At 37.7% G+C, this 23,836-nt stretch overlaps 1 pseudogene; it reads right to left on the reverse strand.

Moving 5' to 3' along the window:
* Window positions 1-1,896: 1,896 nt before the first annotated feature.
* On the reverse strand, window positions 1,897-2,466 carry LOC129517465 (U6 snRNA-associated Sm-like protein LSm3; annotated as a pseudogene).
* Between the last annotated feature and the right edge of the window lie 21,370 nt (window positions 2,467-23,836).

Raw genomic sequence — 23,836 nt, forward strand, 5'->3', positions numbered from 1 at the left:
TTGCTGTACATACTGCAGTGGGTTACCACTAAATTAGTAGCAACGGGCTTCTGTATTTGTGAATTTACTGGAGACATACTTGTCTTCCTGCTGCTAACAACCAGAAAACTGGATAAAATATGTGAAACAGCAGCTTTCAGACACTGGACAATGCCCAGGACATTACAGCAGTCCCCAAGAGAAGGGAGATGAATGAAGTGAGCTCCTGGATTGCCTCACCTTTCTGCCAGCGCTTTCTGGGATGCGATGCTGGAGGGAAAACCCAAGCTGAGCACGGTGGTTTCTTGAGTTGAGCCATTTAGGGAGGCTGAGGTAGCTAGAATTTGAGGGCAGAGTATCAGAAAGGGGGAAGCTATACAGAGAAAGAGCTCTAGAAAACTTCCTATGGCTTCTCTTGGGCCTTGGGTTGAATACTGTGTGAATGTGTAGGTGGGAGATCTGAAAGGCTGGACACAGACATACCAGGAAGCCAACACCAAGCAGTTTCCAGGAGATCATGCATTCTTATCCACTTGCATTACTTTGGAGCAATTTGAGATTTTGATGGCAGTTTTAGGGGAAAGGTGATGATTTTTAGTTCAATGTGTTATTAGAACATCTAGGTAGACATAGGAAAATGATACAAGAAAACACATTTTTAAAATTATTTATTTGTTTATTCATGAAAGACAGACAGACACACACACACACAGAGAGAGAGAGAGAGAGAGAGAGAAAGGTGCAGAGACACAGGCAGAAAGAGAAGCAGGCTCCATGCAGGGAGCCCGATGTGGGACTCGATCCCAGGTCTCCAGGATCACACCCCGGGCCAAAGGCGGCGCTAAACCGCTGAGCCACCCAGGCTGCCCAAGAAAGCACATTATTGACAAGTGACTGATGGAACGTGGGACATCCAAGAATCAATTCATAGAGGTAGTAGTTGAAGTCAAGAATATATATATACATACTCTTAGTAAAGAGATATGGAAAGACGTAGGAAACTTGATCATTACTGAGCACCCCCTTCATGCCAGCACTAAGGTGGGTACTTTCGTGTGCTATCTTAACTTAGAACTTTGTAATAATTATATCAGCTAGGTAATTGAATTCCAGTTGTAAAGATCAGAAAATTGGAATCAGAAAGGTAAAGTGGTTTGCTCAGGGTTCTACTACTGGAACCAGTAATTTTACTCAACATGTCACAGTAGTTATCCAGGTATGTGATACTCTAAAGCCCAATCTTATCCAACTGAAAAAGCCTGACAGGATTTCTGTTCTGAATTTCAGAGGAGCAAGGGATACTGTCTGGCTGTTCTTGAGGGTCTAACCATGACCCACCAGGACTGCCTAACTTGGCCCCTCACCTGGCCCAGACTCTAATCTCACTTCCCAGTATTTACCTATTATTCACTCTGGTCAGACAGAATGACTCCTGGGTGTTGTGTGGAGGCACAGGGCATGCTCCTTTGTCAGGCAATTACCCCCAACATCCCTTGCAGAAATCCTCATTGCTAGGATGCACTTGGCCTACTTTCTCATTTTCATTCAGTGTTCCATTCACATACTGGTTCACCATGGAAGACTGCTTGACCACCTTATGTAAGATACTAATCCTATCCATTTTCTATCCCTGCAATTGGCCTTATCTTTTCTTCACAGCACTTTCGTCTATCAGACAATATGGCCTATAATTATGTATGTTTTTTATTTTCTGCGCTCCAGATAGAATTAAGTTTCTTTTATTTTCTGCATCCTGTTGATCACATTTATTGAAAGAGTTGGAAAAAAATTAAAATTCCCTTTAGCTTAAGAATTTTTGAGTTATCTGCAAATCAACTCATTTCAGGAGTGGAAGAATCCTTGGTCATTTCTTAATATCAAAATGAACGCAGGTTTCTCTTTTGGATGTCTTCTACATTTAAAGAGGCAATCATCCAAAATCTCCTATATTCCATACACGATAAATTCTTTGTTTCAGCCAACTCTTAATGGAGGAGCAACTAGTACAACACCATTTCCCCGGACAAAAAGCATCGGAATATTCCGTTTTGTTGATTTATATATCTCTTCATATGCTTCTATTTTTTTTTAAATTTTTATTTATTTATGATAGGCACATGAGAGAGAGAGAGAGAGAGGCAGAGACACAGGCAGAGGGAGAAGCAGGCTCCATGCACCGGGAGCCCGACGTGGGATTCGATCCCGGGTCTCCAGGATCGCGCCCTGGGCCAAAGGCAGGCGCTAAACCGCTGCGCCACCCAGGGATCCCCCTCTTCATATGCTTCTTCATCAATTTCTATAGTAGTCAGTTTCTTCCACATCTCCCAATATCATATTTAAATGCCGATCATATGCATGTAATCTGCCTCGAAGCTCTCGGTTATTTCTCATTTTCACATAAATTCGCTCATCCAGGCTGAGCCTGATGAGATTCAGGGGCTCTTCTATGGTGTTGGTAGTTTGTTGCTGGTCCACGTCGTCCGCCATCTTTCAAACCTTGCACTCTTTCCCCTAGAATTAAGTTTCTTGAGGTAAAAGACTTTATCTGTTTGAATCGTTGCTTTCTTACCTGTGCACAGAACAGGTCCTAGCATATAGAATGTTTCCCATAAATGTACATGAATGAATGAGAACCCTGTTTTAGGTTACAGACCCTTTGAGAATTGACAAAAGATATGGACACCCATAAATGCACATATGTGTAGATAGCTTTGCTTCCCACGAGTTCAATCAGTCTATAAATCTATTTGACTTCCAGAGAGCTCCATTTCAAAACTAAAGAATCAGAGAAGTAGAAAAGTGATGAAAGTAATTTTTTAAATTGGGGAAGTGGAAGGGATAATTAAAAATAAAGGAATGGCCAGTTGTGTCAAGCTAGAATTCAGAATGAATGAGTTTGATATATTGTTTCATCTTGGCAAGGAAGCTAGTGGTGACCTTCAAGAATTCAGTTCCCACATAGAGGTGGGCAAATACTGATGGACAAGGCATTAAACAAAGTGTAAATAGCAAGGGACTGGAATCAGGTTGAAGATGATTTGGGATCATGGTTAAAGGGTAACAAATGAAGATAAAGAAAGGTGACTTGCTTTCTCATTGACGCCGAAGTTATTGGCAAAATTAAGACTAAATCCCAGGTTTCTTGATAACTGTCCTTGAATAAAGTATAACAGTTCAGAGCACAGGTTCTGGAGAAAGCAGAATTCCACCACTTATTGTGATTTTAAGCAAATACTTACAATTCTTCAGGCTTCCATTGATTATCTGTAAAGTGTCGTCAATAATAAAGTCGTGATGAATTAATGTATAAGATTAACATGATAAGTGTTACAAATGGTACAAAGAAACCACTTAGTAAATTTTAGCTATCATTTTTATCATCCCATAAAAATAGTCCCATGTCTGTTATTGCTTATTATTCTATGCATTGTTTAACACACTCCCTGTCACATAGCATGTTTATATTATTGTGACTATCATGTAATAAGTGAATATTAGATAGCAAATAGAATACTTGACAATAAATGGAAGAAAATAATTAGAGCAATAGCTAGAATGGTTACACAGTGAAGTAAAGATTTCTTAACCAATACAAATCCATTCATTATTCTCTGGGTTCAGCTGGATGGCACATCTTTGCATGTAGAGTTGCATGTAGTGTTTTCTGGGCTCACTCGTGATTTTGTGCTCAGCTGATGGCCCATGGCCTTACATATCTGATGGTGGGATATCTTTCAGCAGGACAGAGGGGATATTTTTCACATGTGTCTGTCATTGTCTAGCAGACTGGACTGGGCTCCTTCACATTACAGTGATCACAGAGTTTCCTAAGAGCATCAAGAGAGGGAAAACCCCAATAAAGAAGCCCTTTCCAAGTTTCTGTTTGCATTATATTGACTATTATCTCATTGAACACAGCAAGAATTATGACCAGGTCAAGAGTCAGTGTGGGTAGGCACAGCCCAGGGCCTGGATAACAAGGAAGGTAATCACTGTGACCATTGATGTACATATTGTTGATGAAGAAGGCAAGATGGACTTCAGAAAGGAAGAATTCATGGGACAAAAATTCTCAAGAGCTAGAAGGGGGTACATCTCCCTCTGATACTGAAAAGAAAGATGAGATCATGGGCACAAAGATGAGATGTTGCTGTCAAGAGAAATACAGCAGTTCAAAGCAGACTTGCTTACTCCTCCTTCGTGTTTACATCCTATTAGAAGACTTAAAACCTGGAAAGCACTTTAAAATAGGTTAACCAAAACAGGCACTGGAAGAGTTATTTTGAGAAGCGTTCTTGCTTGATTCTTCACAAATTCCAGATCATCCCACTTGACTCTGTGGCCTACAGAAAACCCTAAAACGTGAAATTCGTGTATACATAATTTCCTCTCAGCGAATAAACTGATCATGAAGCTGAAGCAACCTGGCATATCCATTCCAGTGTCAAATCCTATAGAGATGGCTTTCAATCTAGTCACTTTTTTCCTGGAACCCACCAAGCCTTCCTTTTTAAAAGAATGGTCATTATACTGAAAAAAATGTATCTTAAAATTATGTTTTAAAATGTTGAATCTTAGGGGCACCTGAGTGGTTCAACTGGTTGAGCATCCCACTCTTGATCTCGGCTCAGGTCATGGTCTCACAGTTGTGAGTTTGAGCCCCATGTTGGGATCTGCATTGGGTATGGGGCCTACTGAAAAAAAAAATAAGTAAAACGTTGAATTTCAAAAGATAATACTTTCAACTTAGATTTAAAAAATTCTTGAAAAGTAATACATGGACATTTGTGTAAAAGTTCAAATAGTAAAAAATTATTTAAATGAAAATAATGCCCCCTTCCCCAAGACAACTATTGTTAAAAGCTTCTAATTTGAACATTGAATGAAAGTTTGATGTTATTAACAAAAGAGATATGTTTGTTTAGATGTGAGAATCATACTTCTTAGTTTTTTAAGCAGTTGTTATCTTCTATAGATAATTAAATGTTTATGGCACCAAAAAGAAATTCTTTATCTTACCTAAAATTTAATTCTGTGCATTTTCAGACAGACAGGCACACACAATCACATGCACACACTCATACATGCACATACACCGTTTTTTGCATTTTGAACACTGACATTGGCTTTGGGTTACTATATATTCAGGGAGTATTTTTGGCTGAGGGCACTTTACAGGACTGAATCATATTTACTGGAAATAGGCTTCATTTTCCTTCCTCCCATTAGCCAAGGACATTATCTGGGACTACATCCAAATAAATCTTTACTACACACTCAGCTTAATTGGTGTTTCTCAATAATATTGCTTGTTTTTAAATAATTTCAAAGTTACCTGGAGGTAGCTTAATATATAAATATAACAGAAAATATGAAATTGTGAAGTCAAGAATCATGTTTTTCAACCAGAAAAACATTTCTTTTTGTTTTAACAGACATTGAATTATGATCAAGTAACTAGGAAATGAAGCATTCAACAGTAATCAGTTCATTGACTGGCTGTTTTGGTCTTTTATGGAGCTACATTTGTGGAACAAAATTCAGAGACAAGGGTATTGGAAAGGTAATTAGTGCATTGATTTCATGGTTGTCTTTAAGGAAAAATAAAGAAATAGAAACACAATAGGAAAGAAATTTAGGCAATTGCTTTCTTCATGAGACAGGTTGAATTCTTCATACTGTTTAAAAACAATGACATTGGTGTCCTTTTAAATAGAATTGCTAGTTCCACAGATGGGTGAAACAGATAAAGGGGATTAAGAATACACTAACCTTGATGAGCACGAACCTTGATTCAACTATAGGATTGTTGAATCATTATACCATACACCTGAAACTAATATGACGCTGTGTGCTAATTGTACTTGAATAAAAAAGAAAAACATGGCTGGTTCCTCGTTTAGGAGAATTCAGAACAGTAATATCTGTAGTTAATTTAAAAGTAGGGAGTGGTTATTCATATTTTTAAAAGATCCTTTATGTTCTCAATGGATGATCACCAAATTCTTCTACATAACCAGCTATTAAGTATGATTCTAATTTATGAAAGTCAAGCCTCATATCCTTTCAATTTTAGAATAAATTTGTTGTCCTTTCCCAAATAAGTGAGTTCACTGAATGTGCTGAGGGGTTATGAGTACTCTTGGTCTTGAAATAATTTATTCCTATGGGAATATGCCAACTAAGTATGATCTTTCCACCAGAAAAGATGGTAGTATGGAAGGATGAAAGAGGTTTAATATACTCACTCTCAATTGCTTTTATTACTGTATAGAAATGAACACAAAGATAACCTTAAATAGTTAATAATAAAAACATATTTAAAAACATACTTTTCATCTTAGGAATAATTTATATGATCTTTTGCATCAACTGTATGTGGCTAGTTAGATCTGACTTATATAAATAGTGAAAAAAAGTAATTCCTTGTGCATCAGCCAGCAAAGAGCAAACTAAAAAGTTACTTGCTTTTCTACATTTTCTTCTAAATTTAGAAATTGTTAACAAACAATGTTAATGATTTAAGAGACATGAACTTGGTTATTTAGTGTTTTGATTATAACCATTATAAAATATGATGAACCATTCCACTCAAATAATTTTGTAGTCTCATCTAGCAGAATTTAGAAAGAGTAGAAGTTGGAGAGAAGATGATAACTGAATTTCACATACACTAAGGCAGATATATCCAAATGATAAATTCTCTAAAGTTTCCTGTGTAAAAGTGTTCTTTAGGGGCTCCTGGATGGCTCAGTTGGTTAAGCGTCTGGCTCTTGGTTTGGGCTCAAGTTATGATCCCAGAGTCCTGGGACTGAGCCCTGCATTGGGCTCCCTGCTCAGCAAGAGATCTGCTTCTCCCTCTCCTTCCACCCCTCCCCTTGCTTGTGCTTGTGCTCTCTCTCTCTTACTGTCTCTCTGTCTCAAATAAGTGAATAAAATCTTTTTAAAAAAATGTCTTTTAATTCTCCTGGTAATGTTACCCAGTAAACCAAGATAATAGTGCTTTATCTTTATATGTTATTACTATAATTCTAGTTGAAAAGTATGAGATATTAGAAATGGTTGAAAGACAATGAGACTAAACCAGAGTGCCTCTGGTAACACTTTAGATAAATAGTGGAATTGCACATCTAATTGTATTGTCTGAATCCTTCATGTGTAGTGAAGGTTACCGAATCTTTCTCAGTATCTCCACTCTGTGTAGTGGAAGGCATTTTGTCTTCCACTCTAGCACCTAAAAATCTAAGAGAAAGAGTAAGAAACAGACAAATGAACAGAAACAAAAGAGAGAGATTATAACGGTCTGTGCCTCTCTGGAAGTTATATTTTCTTAAAAAATTTAAAAGTTATCTAAGGGTACCTACAAAATAGGTAGATATTTGGCATCATGAAGGTCCAGACTCATTTGAGACTAGATATTAACAGCTATGAAAACTTGATACTATGGAAGAAAGTATGAATTTTGCACTCAAACAGGTATGAGTTTGTATCCTGATTTCATCCTTTACAGGTAGTACAACTATAATAATTGTTAATTGTTTATTGTGTCTTAGAACTTGATTACTTGAATACTGAGTCTTAGTTTCCTCATCTGCAAAATAGAGGTCATGCCAACTCATATCTTTAATGTGAATGTAACAAACTGCCAGACACACAGAGAGGACCCAATAAAGTTTATTTTTCTTCTCCTTTTGGCTAGAAAATAGGCAACACTACCAAATATGCCCATTTGTCCTAGCTGTAGATTCCATGCAAAATGATCTTCTCATAACTTAGAATAACTACATGTAATTTTGATATAGACGTTAATTTCTTCTTTCCTCCCTTCCTCCTTTGTTCCCCTCCCTCCCTTCCTTTCTTTCCTTTATATTCTTTATTCCCACTACCTATCTAGAATACCTAAAATTCTAGCAAAAAGTATATAATAAACATTTTTATACATAGCTATAGATTCTCATAGATAATCTGATTTGCCTTCACATTAATTCACTTAAGTATCTACTGTATAACAAGTACCAAATCAGCTTCTGAGGATGGAAAATTGAGCAGTTTTTATGCCTTTCAGGTTTGGGTTCAGTGATAGAGTCAAGAAATCACTACCACAAGATACTGTGAAAAGAAGGCTAGGATCATGCACAGCCTGTAAAGCAAACAGGCTATAAGGAGCAGCATGGAGGTGACAATGGATAGTTAATGACATAAGGAGTAGTGGTCAAAGAAGTGTTCTCCTCAAAGAAGAAGAAATGGGATAAGTTTTACCAAATGAGTATTAGTAAGTTAAATCAAGAAGAGGGAAGAAGACATTTGAGAAAGTGTGAACAGCATTTATGAAAGCATGAGAGTGTGAAGAAACAAGATGCTTCTTCTGGAAAGATTTCTGTGGCAGATTGTGTTTTTCAAAATATCTGCAACAATGTTTCCAGACCCGCATGCTTTCCAGAACCTTACCATTCTTCCATTAAAAGGTAGAGTCTATATCCCTTCCCCTGAACCTGGGCGAGCTTTGGAGAACTGCCTTGTTAATAAAGTATGGTGAACATGACACTTTGTGACTTCCAGGGGTAGGTCCTAAAAAGATGGTGCGGCTTCTTCCTCTTCTCTCTTGAAAATGTGTCTTTAAAGTCTTGAGCCTCTGTGTAAGAAGTCCAGACTCCCTGAAGCTACTGTGCTGAAGCAAACACATAGATGGGGGAGATGCCTAAGGGGTTCTAGGTCTTGCAGCTCCTGGCTTCTCAAGACTTCACAGACCACACATGAATGGGTCCACCTTTGAGACAATGTGCAACCTTAGGCACTGAAACAACTGTAGGTGGATGCACCATTCTGTAGAAGAACTACCTAGCTGAGTCAACCCATAGACTGAACCATGGGAGATGATAGTATTAAATTACTACTATTGTTTTAACCCACTGTTGGGGGTGGTTTGTTATCTAACAATAGGTAGCTAATATACCTTTCTTTTTTTTTTAAATATACCTTTCTTGATTATCCTCCTACCTTGTGTCTGCCTTAGAATTGTTTTCTAACATTCTGTTGACTTGACTGAATTCTTTAATTCCCAGGATGGCAGGGCCCAGGCCTCTCATACTCATTGTTGCATCCCCTGTACTTAGCAGAATGGTTGGCACACAGTACATGTTCAATATATGCCTGGTCAGTGAATGGATTATATGTTTAGAGAGTGAGAAAGGTATGGTCAGTGGGAGATAAGGCTAGAGAGGCTGGTAGGAGATAGATCAAAAGCATCATGTATATTACGCTGAAGCATTTGTCTTTATTTTGAAGGCTATAGGGATGTATAGAAGAATTTGGGCACTGGAATGACATGATCAAATTCATACTTAGGAAGATCACACAGGTAGTGGTATGGGGGATGGAATAAGATCAAAATGAGGAATGTTGGTAGGCATGGGGAAGATCTGGTGTGAAGGAGTGGCAATGAGATTCAGAGAACGGTGGATACTGAAATATTGAGGATAGAGAATTTACGTAATAGATTAAATAGCAGTCTTCTGCCACATGGGCTTTCATTTATAGTTTTCAAAAAGTTAATTACATCTCTTACATATGCCCCTTTAGGGCAATTTTTAAAAGTTTCTTTGTTTGATTTTGTATTGACTTCATAATTACTGATTATTTCTGCCAGACAGAAATCGGTCCCAGTAGTACCATAACCCAGAGATAAACAACTATGCCTTATGTATTAATTTCTTGTGATCTCAAGCAGTTAATAGACTTGAGCTAACTCATCATGTTGATCTTTTGGGAAATGAATTTCCTAGCTGCTCATATGTCCTCTAAACTTAGACATCTTCTTTCTTTGGAAAATACGTTTCCCAACCAAGTTAACTATTATTTTTAGTTGCAACCCTGAATCTTTACTGTTGTAAGAGTATCTGCTTTCTAGGAGACATGAAATACTAGTTACCGGCCATGTTTCCAGTCGTTTCGAATAAAGGTCACTTCCATGAGATGGCTTGTGGGGTAGAGGAGATGTAAGGAGTGAGAAGATGATGTGATGGTAATCTTTGGAAAAGATGAATAATCCTTGAACAGAAGAAAACCAAAACAGTATCTAAGAGGATGTGAAGCTAACACTATAGTACTAAAATTAAGATCAGTGTACTAGAGCATGTTTAAGGACCAATCCTCAGAACTAAAGGGACGTAGCAGACACTGCTGGTAGCTTATCTGATAACTATTCTCATCTTTTCTATTAGGATAGAACCCCACCTATGTTCAAACAAGGTGCCCAGCTAAAAGAACTACATTTCCCAGCTGCCTGTGCAGCTAAGGATGACCATGTGACATAGCAAAAGCTAATAAGATATAAGTGAAAGTTGCTGGATGGGACCTCTGGGAAATTTCTTTAAAAGGGTAGACTCAACTGACCTATATTATCTCGCCTTAAACTTTTTCTCTTTTCTGGACTACAGTTATGATGTTGATGGTGGAATTACTACCTTGCAACCGTGATCATAAGGATAAAAGCTGCTAGCTAAGGTTAGAGGAGTAGAAAGCTAGAAGAAGCTAGAGTCCCTGATGGCATGAATGATGACGACTTCTGGACTTCTTGTTTTATGAAAATAATAGCCCACTGTATTAGTTGGTTCTAGTTCTCCAAAGAACTAGAACACACACACACCAACACATACACACAGATACAGAGATACAGATTTTGAGAAAGAGGTTGAGATTTATTTGAAGCAATTGGCTCGAACTTGTGGGGGCTGAAAAGTGTGAAATTTTCAGGGCAGGCGAACAGATGGAAACTCAGGCAGGGTTTCTATATTGTATTCTTGAGGCAGAATTTCTTCTTCAGGAAACATAGCTCTTAAGGCCATCAACTGATTAGATGAGGCCACACCTAATTTATGCAGGGCAATCTACTCTATTTAAAGTCTACTCATTGTAAATACTAGTCACATTAAAAAAAATATCTTCACGGCAACATCTAGGCTACTGTTTAACAACTGGGCACCATAACCTAGATAAGTTGGGAAATAAAATTAACCATCCCACCGTCTAAATTGTTTGAATCCCTGGTTAACTGGGTTCTATTGCAAGCACAAGTACAAAATACGTTAATTATTAGTGGCAAGGGAAAGAGATCATATCTCTCAAAATGAGTAGTTCTAGGTGGTAGGAATGGAGAATGAGCAGGAATAAGGATGGAGGAGCAGAGGAGGACATAGATTAATTAAATGCTATCTTAGCTGCTAGCATCATCTTAGCTTCTGTTCACATCTGCTGATGTTCATCTTGTAGACTTCAAAGGGTCTGAATCTAAAAGTTCGGAATCTCCTGACCCATCAAGGTGGACAGTGCATTAGTCATTGACCTCACCTTTCCCCCATTTTTTCAAAGATTTTATTTATTCATGAGAATACACAGAGAGGAGAGAGAGAGAGAGACAGAGAGACAGAGACACAGGCAGAGGGAGAAGCAGGCTCCATGCAGGGAGCCCGATGTGGGACTGGATCCCAGGTCTCCAGGATCACGCCCTGGGCTGAAGGCGGCATTAAACTGCTGAGCCACCTGGACTGCCCTCCCCATTTTTTTACTGTAAGAATACTATAATGATTAGGCAAAATGCATTGGCAGATGGAGTCAGCCATTGAACACATATCAAAGAGAAATGAGAAAAGTTCAAGTTCTTTATTTCTCTGATCTGTTAAGGGCACCTTTCCTTGAAATACAACTGTTTTCTCTCCCCAAGCTGCAGAATCAGTCATATTTTAGTGCATTATTTCAAAGGCCTGTTGTGATCCTTTTGTTTCCTAGTGAGATTGAAGTTGTAACATCAGCTCCTGCCATTACTTATTTATTTAGACTGCTTGTCTACAGTTTGGGGTAAACCTTGTAGGGTTATTTTGAGGGCCAGTCTACTCCAGCTTTAAGATTTGGGATTTCGTGGGTGAGTCAATCAGCTTCTTTAGGTCCTAGTTTCCTTACTTGTAAAATGAGGTGTTCACTCTAGATAATCTTTAAATTCACTTCCAGTATAAAATGTTATCATTTTGTGGTATTATCTAAGAGTTCTTTGTACCTTGGCAGGAAAAAAAATTCTTAAAGTAACTCTCCATCCTGGAATTCATAATTTCACTGTCTGCACCCACAGGGTCAAGTAGGACTAAGCTGGCTGTTTGTAACCCACAGTGGGTGCTCACATTTTTCAGCTTTCATTCAAGTATGACTTTATATAATAAAATTTACCCTTTTAAAGTATATACTTGTATAATCATGACTGCAGTCAAAGCATAGAGTATTTTCATAATTCCCCAGAGTTTCCTTATGCCTCCTCCTACCTTCAGTTCTCTAGAAACCATGGCTGTCCCTGTATTTTTTCCTTTATTAGAAGGTCATTTAAATGGAATCAGAGAGAATGTAGTCTTATGTGGCTGGCTTTTCCCACTTACCTTAGTGATGTGAAATCTGCCCAACTTCTTACATGTATCAGTATAGAATGTTCCTTTTTATTGTTTAGTACTGTAGTGTTGTATGATTTTTTAAAAAATATTTTATTTATTCATGAGAGACACAGAGACAGAGGCACAGACATAGGCAGAAGGAGAAGCAGGCTCCCTGCAGGGAGCCCGATGTGGGACTTGATCACAATGGGATGGGATCATGCCCTGAGCAGAAGGCAGATGCTCAACCACTGAGCCACCCAGGCACCCATGTTGTATGATTTAAAATGGTGTGTTTGGGACACCTGGGTGGCTCAGTGGTTGAGCATCTGCCTTTAGCTCAGGGCATGATCCTGGAGACCCGGGATCAAATCCCACATTGGGTTCCCTGCAGGGAGCCTGCTTCTCTCTCTGCCTGTGTCTCTGCCTCTCTCTGTGTGTCTCTCATGAATAAATAAATAAAATCCTAAAAAAATAAAACGGTGTGTTTATTGGGCTACCAGCTGATGAAATTTGTATTGTTTCCACTTTTTTATTCCATTATGAAAAAAGCTTCTAGCAACATTTCCACATAGGTTTTTTTTTTTTTTTTCATTTCTCTTGGGTAAGTACCTAGGAGTAGGTACTTGAGGTACTTGTTGAGTCTTAGGATAAATATATTTTTAACTTTATAAGAAATAATCATGGTGGCTGAATCATTTTGCATTCCAACTAGCAGTGTTACAAGTTTTCCACATTCTTATCCACACTTATTAGTTTTCTTTTTTTCTTTTTAAAACAATTTCAGTGATTCTAGTAAATATGTAGTAGTGTCTTGCTGTGTTTTTAATTCCCATTCCCATGTTGACTAAGTATGTTGAGCATCTTTGTATTTGCTTATTGGCCATTTATAAGTCTTCTTCACTGAAGGGTTTGGTCAAATATTTTGCGTATTTTTTTTATTGAGCACATTGTCTTTTATTATTGAGCTCAAGGGTTCTTTGTATATATATTCTGGATACAAGACCTTTATCAGAAATATGTTTGCAAATATTTTCTTCCAGGCTGACTTTTGAAGTGCAGATTTAAAAAATTTTTTTTGATAAATCCTGTTATCATTTTTACCTTTATAGTTCATATTTCTTTGTCTTGTCTAAGGAATATTTGATAACCTAAGGTCACAAATATTGTCTCCTATGTTTCTTATAGAAGATTTATAGTTTAAGCTCTTATTTGTGGGCCCATGATACATTTTAAGCACAATTTTAAAAATTGCTCTACCCATTGCCTAACTTTTGTATCTGTGTTGAAAATTAACTAGCCTTTTTTTTTGAAAATTAACTAGCCATTTATGAGAGTCTGTTTCTGTACTCTGTTCTGTTCCACTTATTTGTTTATCCTTATGTCAGTACAGCTTTGATACATAGCTTTACAGGTAGCATACATGCTCAAATTTTGTCTTCTTTTACAAAAACATTTTGACTAAAAAAATAAAAATAAAATAAAACATTTTGTTCTAGGTCTTATGCATTTCAATATACATTTTAAAATTGTTGGTCAGTTTCTCTAAAAATCTCACTATGATTTTGGTAGGATTACACTGAATTTAGAGATCAAATGGAAAGAACTGACTCCTTACCAGTAATGAATTTTCTGATCCATGGATACAGTATGTATCTTCATTTATTTAGGTCTACTTTAATTTCTGTCAGCAATACTTCTTTTCAATGTGCATGTCTTTCATGTATTTTGTACAATATATCCTAAGAGGCTTTTTTGTATTTTATTTATTGCTTATTTATTTATTTATATTTATTTATAAGAAAGTATGCACACGCACATGCACATGTGCTTATGTGCATCTGAGTACAAGGGGTTGGGGGAGGAAGGGGTAGAGGGAGAGGGAGAGAATCTCAAGCAGATCCTGCACCGAGTGTGGAGCCCAACTGAAGGCTCCATCTTACGACCCTGAGATAATGACTGGAGCTGAAATCAGGTGTCAGACACTCAAATGACTGAGGTACCCAGGTGTCCCAAGAGTTTCATATTTTTGACACTATGGAAGTAGTATTTTAAGTCTTTGGTTTTCATAAATAAAACATTTGCTTTTTGTAAATTGACCTTTTATCCTGTGGCTTTGCTGAACTCACTCTAATTACTTTTTTTGTAGATTCCTAAGGATATTCTTCATAGATAATCATGACATATGATAATAAAGGTAGTTATACTTCTTCCTTTCCAGTCTGTACCTTTCTTTTTTTCTTTGCCTTATCGTGCTAGGTAGAACTTACAGTTAATTTTGAACTGAAGAAGTGAGAACAGACACTCTTGACTTGTTTCTAAATTGTAGGGTAAAAGAATTCAATATTTGCTATTAAGTATGATGTTTGCTGTATGTTTATAGAGTCCTTCATTAGGTTGAGGAAGTTACATTTTTTTCTTAAATTAGTGAGAATTTTTTCATGAATAATTATTGAATTTTGTCAAATGACTTTTCATATGGTATACATTTCAGTCTGTTAATATGATAAAATATATTGGTTTTTGAATGTTGAACCAACTACATTCTTGGGCCAAGATCCAAACCCACTTGGTCATGATGTAATATGCACTTTATATGTTGTGTAAATTGGTTTGCTAATTTTGTATGAATAAATTTTTGTATTTATGTGTAAATTCTTACATTGCAAGAATTTTCCTGTTCCTCTCCCAGTAACAGATAGCTTTTGAATAGTGTCAGTTCAGGGTCAGGAGAGCAGATTTTCTGTGCCTCACCCAGCAGCAGCCAAATTTGCCCACAGTGGAGTGGTTGGTTCACTTTCCTTTGTTTTCCTGGTGGCAGGTGGCTTTTCCTACCAAAGCATGGTTGGATTCCACATGGGAGCAAATTTCTTGCCCTTATCCATTAACAGAAGCTTTTGTAAGATCAGCAAGTTCTAGGTATGGGCACGCTTCTCACATTTTGATGTCTGTGGCTAAGTAGCAGCTGCTCATCACTTCATGTGCATTCAAGTCCTGGAGCATAGATGAACTTCTCCAGGTACTTTTGCTCAACCTTCAAATGTTGGCAGGCCCTGCATGGCTCTCCCACTGAGATGGTATCTCGGAGTTCATGCCTGACCCTAGCTTCCTTCGTGAGCACCAGGGAAAACTCACAGAAAAGACTTGGCAAGTGGGTACAGACTTACCTGTGTATGTCATTCCCAGGGATTCTAAACTACCATGCTATTATCTAAACTAACACATACTTGGCATTTAACCATTCATTAAACTCATTTTTCTTCATAGCTGCTTTATTGAATGCCAACTCTCCCTTCCATGCTCTGCCAAAAGTAAAATAATTTGTTTCCTTATTTCTCCTTAGAAAGGCTTGTTACCTTTTGAAGTCAAGTTCATCTTGTCTTAAAGCCTTAGCTTTTGAGGGGCTCAAAAATGGATGATTTACAAAATCATTGTTAGGATAGATAGGATCAGTGTTCTTTCATGGCTTTCTATATCTTAAGATGGCTCTGCAGGGGTGTATGACACCTTCATCCTAAGAAAAATTCTGAGATGTAAGAAATTGAGACTATATCCCATCACTAGAGGCTTTTTTCATTGAAAGCCTGATTTTAGATATTAATGCAGTTGAAACTGAGATAAGGGCTATATCCTGTAGACAGATTCTCAGATATGATTTCATATATTCCCTTTTACATATAGAGTAAATTGGTTATTTTATTATTTTATTTGTTCAGTATTTATTGAACACCTACTATATGCCAGAAACTTCTTGACTTTAAGGGTTGAACAGTGAATAAGAATAAATTTCATAAAGCTACATCTACAACAGCCATTTGAAAACTTAAAAACACAAACATGCTGATTATTTGGCTTTAGGTAGATGAAAAATCCCATTATTTTAGCCCAATATGGCCAGATTGAGCCATTATTTTTTTATTCAGTCAAATTGTGTTTTCACTGAAAGGATTCCATGCCTTTTTATTTACTCAAGGGAAAGACAATTTCCGTGACTAGATCTCAGCAATTCCCTCTTTGTTAGGATGGATGTCAATTCAATATGCAGATAACTTAATCCATATATGTTTAATTGTACTTATTAGGGAGATCCCAATAACATTAAAATACTCTACTTGGAAGTATGGCATCTGTATTTTTTTCTAAATTCATTCCAAATCTTCTAAAAGCAGTGAGACCAAAGGTAATGACAAATCTAAAATGTGAAAGAAATAGTTTAGACACAAAACAGTGTTTAGTTAGCAAAAAGGATACCTCAACTATAATTGTCTGAATAGAAATCAAGTATTTTAACAGAAGTCCTTTTTTGAAAGATTTTATTTATTTATTCATGAGAGACACACACAGAGAAAGAGAGGCAGAGACACAGGCAGAGAGAGAAGCAGGCTCCATGCAGGGACCCCGATGCGGGACTCGATCCTGGGATTCCAAGATCATGCCATGGGCTGAAGGCAGATGCTAAACCACTGAGCCACCCAGGGATCCCCAGAAGTCCTTTTTATATATACATGGCATTGAAATTTTTAGTGCTTGTTACGTAATATTGAATGCTGGCACCCCAAATATCACCCGTACAGCCTGTTGATAAGACAAATCTACATATACTGCTTACTATTTTAAGGGAGATCACCACCTTGACAGTGTTCCTGTCTCAGGGGGAGAGGGACAAGGTTGAATTTTGTTAAGAATTTTAAGTTTGAAAAAAAAAGAATTTTAAGTTTGGTTTAAGACAATTTTTCAATGGGGAAACTTGACTATGATTAAGTAAGGATCATGGTGTATTAGTTTAGGATTGGGGGCACAGCAAAGTCAGGGTACAAATTATTTATGTTTTCTACTGAAAAGTTGTTTGGGCTTTTGAAAAGTTCTGTAATAAACAATACAATTATTTGCCTGGGCAAGAGTCTTCTAGAATAATAAAGGTAGACGAATGTGGACAACTGAATAGTAAAGTCATGTCAGTGGTTCTTACCTGTGGCTGTTTTACCTCCCAGGGGCTTTTGGCAAAGTTTGCAGGCATTTTCAGTTGTTTTGAGGGGACTGGGGGCTGTGGTGCCAACCAGGGATGCTGCTAAACACCCTGCAATGCAGAAGACAACCTTCACAACAAAGAATTATCTAGCTTGGTATGTCAATAGTGCTCAGGGTGAGAAGTCCTGGTGAAGGCAAGAGGTCTGTAAAGGGCCAGCTAGTAAAAATTTTAGGCTTTGGGCCATATGATCTCTGTTGCAACTACTCAACTCTCTTATAGTGCAAAAGGAGTTATAGAGATTATGGACATAAGGCCATGGCTGTGTTCCAAACTTTATATACAAAACAAGCAGGAAAAATAAGCAGGGAGCAAGATTTGGCCCATGGGCTGTAATTTTCTGACCCCTAATGGAGCCAGTAAGCCGAATGGGATGGGTAGTCCCATTTCCCAGTGTTTAAGTGTGTGAGTGGGTGGTTTCTGGTCTTAGCACTGTGCTTTGAATCTTCAAAAGAAGCAAAACCATTGTCAAGAAAACATAGGTAAAAGAGAAAATAAATATGAAATGCTGTATGAAAATCCCAAACTTTCTTAAGAACACCATGAACATTTCTATGGAGTTGATTTTTCTGTGCTAAAATATACCAAAACAATAATCTGATTGCCAGACCAGTAATTCTGTGGGATGCCCTGCTGAAACTAAAACTCCCTTTTTGCTGTGTATTATCTACATTTTCAAATTCATATAATCTAAAAAAATGATAACATGCAATAAAAATAATTGTTTCTTTTAAGACAAAATAACACTACTGCTGAGTATGTTTCAGAATTATCCCTTTAGCCTATAGTGTTATTTTTTTCTCAGCTTTTGTTTTCCTGCCTTTATTACTTCCTGAGATTACATATGTATATATATAAAACACACATATATATTTGTTTATAGTCATGCCCTCCCCATAGGTCAAGGTCATCATCTATTTTAGTCACAATTGTATCCCCATCACCTAGAGAACCAGAATGGATAATTGCACCACTCAGAGAGAAGCATTACTATCATCATAGCTAACACTTACATAGCCCTTATTATGTGCCAGGGACTATTCTAAGCACTTTATGTGGATTAGCTTGTCTAATCTCATTACAACCCTGGGAAGAGGGTGCTATTATTATTCACACTTTAAAAGTTGAGAATCATGAAGCTAAGTAGCTTGTTTAGGACCACAGAGCTAGCAAGTGACTGAGCTAGAATTGGAGTCCATGTGGTCTGGCTCCAGAATCCATGCTTTGAACTACTACACTATAGCTGTGTTTCATTCTGATGTGTTGGGTTAACATACATGTGCACACACACACAATTTACATATTCCACAACTTCTCTATTGTAAAGCAGGTCATACTTTGAGCTTAGGTCTCTTGGCTTTTGCCATTCTGAAATGACGCTGGGATATTTGGGGCACAAGCCCTTAGAGGTATATCACTATGAGACACTGGGATGCCTAATGGGAAACAACAGATCATAAGGAAAGAAAGAGATGGGAAAAGAAGCTTCTTCTACAGGTGTTTCTACCATTAGAGAGAAAGATGATATTGGTATTGCTTAGAGCGGAGTGTATATTGCTTCCTGTGAACAGACATCTGAACCCTAGCAGAGAGAGAGAGACTTCTATTGATAACATATGAAAGAGTAATTTCCTCACAGAAATCTCAGAGGGACATCAGGAGCATAAGGAGATTGAGGTTGAGAGAGATCCCTGCTGCACCAGCAGAGGGCTTATACCTCAGTACTGCTGGTATCCACAGCCACCAGTGTTTCTCCAGGGCTGGAGGTATATTATCATGTGTGACAGTCAGGCCACAGGCATATATAATAAGACATAGCCAGCAGTGTTTGCAGCAGAAGGGCAGTGGTAGCACTCATGGAACAGCTGCCACTGAGGGGGGAAAGGCATTCTGGGAGGTCTCAGTAGCAGGTGTTAACGCAGGGGGAGAAATATTCCTCTTGTCGTGGAGGAAGCCACATTGATGTCTATGGGTACTCCTGAGACACTCCAGAAGACCCCAGATGATTGGGTCAGGAGAAGGACTTTATAGGGTGTTAAAGTTCAGGTGTTTTTTTTTTAATGCTAGCAGATTAGAGTTATCCCATTTTTATCTCAATTACTGCTTAGTATCAAAATAATGGCTTATAGCCATTATAGAGCTAGGGTCAAGGGTCAATGTTACCTCCTGAGTAAAAGTGTGTGTGTGTGTGTGTGTGTGTGTGTGTGTGTTAGAGAGAGGAGGAGGGAGGGAAAGGCTGTATATGTATTTACTTAGGTCTAAATCATCTTTAGTCTTATGAATTAAGTAAATTAATACCAATGCAGTGGCTTTTTAATGAAAAAAACAATGGTCTTGGATGTTCTCTGAATTACTAATGCCCTGAAACTGTCTGAAAGTCATTTGGATATGCTTGCTGATAATACTCTTGATGAGGAATAAAATTTATTTTTTGCTTGAGAGCTAATTAATGTAATCTTTAAAATATATAAATCCCGTGGTGAACCCAAATAATTATAATTGAAATGTGGACCTTGCCAAAACTGAGAAAATTAAAATGCAAGCAAAATCTGTTAATATATCTAAATTAAAAAAATAAAAACAAAAAAGAAAGAAAACCAATTAACTTCTGGAAACAGGGTTTGGTATTTAGAATGCAGGAGATTAAATTATGCAGATATCAAATTAACACTTGGAATGAAGATGGTGTTGTCTAGTTGCCTTTCAAAGCTTCGTCTTGCTCAGGCTAATGTTGCAAGAAAGCAGTGAAGTGAGCTATTTAAAAGGCCACAGTTGTGTGCCCTAAATGGTCCACACAGGGACCATAAAAATCCCTGATGGAATCTCTAGCAGCCTGGAGGTAATTGGAAAGAAGGCATGGGACTAGTAATTAAATCACAGATCTTTTTCTGGGGAGATCATATGTAGATATACATAGAGATATATAGCTGAATAGATGAGATAGAAATTGATATGGACAGGTATATGTATCTGTTCATTTCTACAATACCTAACCATCTTGATAATTTCAGTAAACAGTTGAGCAACTTCATTAAAAGAAAAAGGACAAAGAAGGCTTAGAATACAATTTCAAACCTCTTAGAATATACGTTGTCATGTAACACCAGTTCGTCTTGTGCATTTGGGCAATTTAGGAGGAAAAATGAAGGGGCCAAATGAGGTTTTGTTTTGTTTTGTTCTATGCCGAACTGACCAACCTGGTCCAGATCCTCTGATAGTTCCATGTTATTACTACATTTAGGAAATCAGATAACTGAATCTTTGGTTTTTTTGGAGTATTGCTACATGTTATTCACTTACCAAAGGTTGTTTTTAGCATTATATAGGTGCTGTCATAGCCTCTCTTACTGCATTATTGTAAGGAGTTCACCCTGGGAGCAATTTCTGTAGATACACTACCATAAAGAGGTTATGGTATATCAGTACGGATGGATTCATTCTTACCTCATTAGCCAGCCAGACAGGAGTAATTTTTAATATCAGATCTGGACCCTGGTGGAACTCTCGTCCTCTTCTAAGACAAGCTATAGCGTGTGTACCCTTCTCCACAACCTTGAGATGACCATTACAGTTCAGAACTCCATCATAGGTGCCATCGCCATTTTAATAAGACACCTGAGAGAGCAATCCGAGCTGAGAACACTTCCAGAGACTTATGACTGGCACTGACGGGGACACAAGACATTCATCTTACTCTGATTATTCTGACTTCTTAGCCTAGAGGAAAAGAAATGAGTCAGAAAAACAAAAAGTTTTTGGAATTAGTTTGGTATCACTACATCTTTTCCCCCAAAAGAAACAAAAGACCACAAAACGGGGGAAGAAGTGGAGGTAGAATAATTTCTTGCCAAGTACTATACAGATCTTCCTCAACTGAGGATGGAGTTGTGTCCCAATAAACCTGTCATAATTTGAAAATATCAGAAGTTGAAAGTGCATTTGCTACACCTAACCTACTGAACATCACAGCTTAGCCTAGCCTGCCTTAAAGTGCTCGGAACACTGACATTAGCTTACAGTTGGGAGAAATTGTCTAACATAAAGCCTGTTTTATAATGAAGTGTTGACTATTTCATGCAATTGATTGAATACTGAAGTGAAAGTGAGAAACAGAATGGTTGTAAGTGGATCGGTTGTTCACCCTTATGATTGGTGACTAAGCAAGAGCCGCTCACTACTACTGCTCAGCATCACAAAAGAGTATCATTCATACTGAATCTCACTAGCCTGGGGATGAGTCCAGATTCAAAATTCAAAGTATGGTTTCTACTGAATGCACATCGCTTTTGCACCATCATGAAGTTGAAAAATCGTAAGTTGAACCATCATAAGTTTGGGGACTGTCTGTATTTGAAAAGCAAACTAGTAAGATGAATCGTTCATGAAGACATTAACTCATTTAGCAAATATTAGCTAATTTAAATTGGAGTTATTAGGGTGAGAGTAATCAGACAAAACCTGTGTCTTAACAGAATGACAGCAGAGGATGGGGTGCAGACTTTCATTGAATAATCATTCTGATGGAAGGAAGCAGAGCTTTCTGGCCATGTGTTATGAAGGAAGCAGATGTAGAATGGGGGTCAGCAAAGTAATTTAGTATTTGGAATATGGCTATACTAAATCTTACTCCAAATTGGAATGAATGCTTACCTAAATCAGTCTTTCAGTTAATCATATCTGCCAAATGCTTTTGTAATAACCCTATTTCTGAAGCTCCATGTCTCTTTTCACATCAACTACTGCAAAATTCTCATTCTCTGTGAAAATTTGGATTTGTGATTGGGAAGCCAAACAGGTACAGTACATCTTAAGATATGCTACAACATAAGTTTAGAGATGGAGACTTTATAAGTTAATTATGCATGTTTCGGCACTAGTGATACACACAAATAACCCTAAAATTCTTAACTTTCAAAATTTTTGTTAAGGATTCTTTTCACCTCAGCTTCCCCTAATTGATGGCAGTCTAAAGACCTTATTTTCTGGACGTAGAAATAAGGACATGGCTGTATTTGCCGCTGATGGTTGTTATTTGCAACTTTGCTGTTTGCACACAACTAATCAATGTTGTGATAGAGCTGGTGTGGCAGGTAAAAAAAATCCAAATCCACATGTTCAGGCGTGCTGAAAAGGTAAAATAACTTTTTATTTCTATTTCTTTTGTTTGTCTCTCCTGGCTAGTGGAAATTTATCTTAATCCATTCACCTTCTTTCTCATCCTTGCTTTTCCTTCTGGCTTCAGTCTAATTACAGGGAGATTATATAGCACTAAGGCACAGGAAAGGGGCTTTGGCCTGAGTAATCTGTGCACATTGGCATCTTCCAAATTGTCCTTGTTCCCATCTGTTCATTGGTTCCCATGAGTCGTAGCCAAGTTCCACTCCCAACTACAAGTCACTTTCAGTTTGGCTCTTTCTGCACCATTTGTGGATAAAGGGAAATAATCTTCTTGTTCTTTTCCATTCCCTGATGCAGTTACTCTGTAAGGTTCTCTCAGTCCCATCTGTGTAGACACGCAGTGAAGACATTTCTAAATCACTTTAGGCTTGCTGCCTCTCTAGAGTATCCTGGGAAAGGAGTCCAGGTTCCCATATTCTTGGATCTGCAATCTATCAGGGTTTCCCTTCACGATCCACTTTCAGTATGAGGTTGTGCTCAGTAGAAGTGTAAGACACAAGTCTAACCCTTCTGAGGGTTCTACCCTATTTAGTCAATGCTTTCCATAGAGATTTCCCATAATCCTGTTAATCTAGGGTACCTTTTATAGTCTTGGCATGTATAGCTTTGCTCTGCATCATTATGTAATCTTTCTGTCATGAGTACTTTTAATCAGAAATTTTTCTCAGCTCCTTTTGTAGCATCCATTTTTTTGAGATACAAATGCTCCCGTTTTCTAGCTTCCTGAGAGGGGCAAGCATCATCAAGGATCACAGATAACTGAATATGTCATTGAGTAGTAGCACAAGGCCTTATGTTAACATATTTTTAGTGCTTTTTAGGATTATTAATGAGTGTATTCAAACCTCAAGTAAAGCAACAAACCAGTTTTGTCTGGGTCTTGAAAGCAATTCAGTGTTCTGGAAAGAGATCCCATTCCAATAACAGGTACTTTCTATTTTCACAGAGTGCGATAGGGCTGTGTGCTAACTCGTGTCCCCATTTCCTGTAGGGTTTGTCTTCTTTTGATGGAGGAGGGCAATATTAAAGATTCATAGGTTTATTGGAGTTTAAATTTTTAGAATGTTCCAAAAGTGAGCAACAACAAATTTATTTATTTATTTATTTCAGATTTATTTATTTATTTATTCATTCATTCATGGAGACACAGAGAGAGCGAGAGAGAGTGAAAGAATGGCAGAGACACAGGCAGAGGGAGAAGCAGGCTCCATGCAGAGAGCCCGACATGGGACTCGATCCCGGG

This window comes from Nyctereutes procyonoides, unplaced genomic scaffold (genome assembly GCF_905146905.1).
Source record: "Nyctereutes procyonoides isolate TBG_1078 unplaced genomic scaffold, NYPRO_anot_genome, whole genome shotgun sequence".
NCBI classification, from domain to species: domain Eukaryota; kingdom Metazoa; phylum Chordata; class Mammalia; order Carnivora; family Canidae; genus Nyctereutes; species Nyctereutes procyonoides.